Raw genomic sequence first — 591 nt, 5'->3', positions numbered from 1 at the left:
CGTGCCTGTGTGTGTGTGGATTCTAAAATGAGATTTGTGTATATGTTTAGATTCAGCTCTTAGTGTGTGCATCTGCAGTGATGGAGACCTGACATAAATCATAGCATGATTCCTTCGGAGATAAATACTGCTACACCTTTAGACATAAAAGGATGACAGGATGTGTTTTAATCCACACCTAACACCTCTCCATGTCAGTCCCGTCTCCACAGCTGTACCTTCCTGCCCAACACACATGCACATAGCCACATGCCAGATGGCCAGAGCCCGATGACTCTGGAGCCCCAGGTGTGACAGCGCTGGCCTCGGCGCACCCAGTGCAGTGTGGCAGTGTGTGCAGTGTGTGCAGTGGGGTCACCCGGGGCCCCGCCTTCCTTCATAGCTCAGCCAGGGCCGCTGGTATCTCCCAGGGTTACGCGGACCGAAACGGCAATGGGGGAGAAGGGGGTCATCAAGGGACAGGGAGGCCACTTTCTGATAAAGGGGGACTGATGAAGGAGGGGGGGGAGATCCCAGGCCCATATTTTCCTCCGACTGTGGGGAGTGTGTGCATGAACACATTAGCCACAACCTCTCAGACTGATACACTTG

Source organism: Paramormyrops kingsleyae, chromosome 2 (genome assembly GCF_048594095.1).
Source record: "Paramormyrops kingsleyae isolate MSU_618 chromosome 2, PKINGS_0.4, whole genome shotgun sequence".
Classification (NCBI taxonomy): domain Eukaryota; kingdom Metazoa; phylum Chordata; class Actinopteri; order Osteoglossiformes; family Mormyridae; genus Paramormyrops; species Paramormyrops kingsleyae.
The sequence above is the reverse complement of the archived record's forward strand: the minus strand, read 5'-3'. Positions refer to the sequence as shown.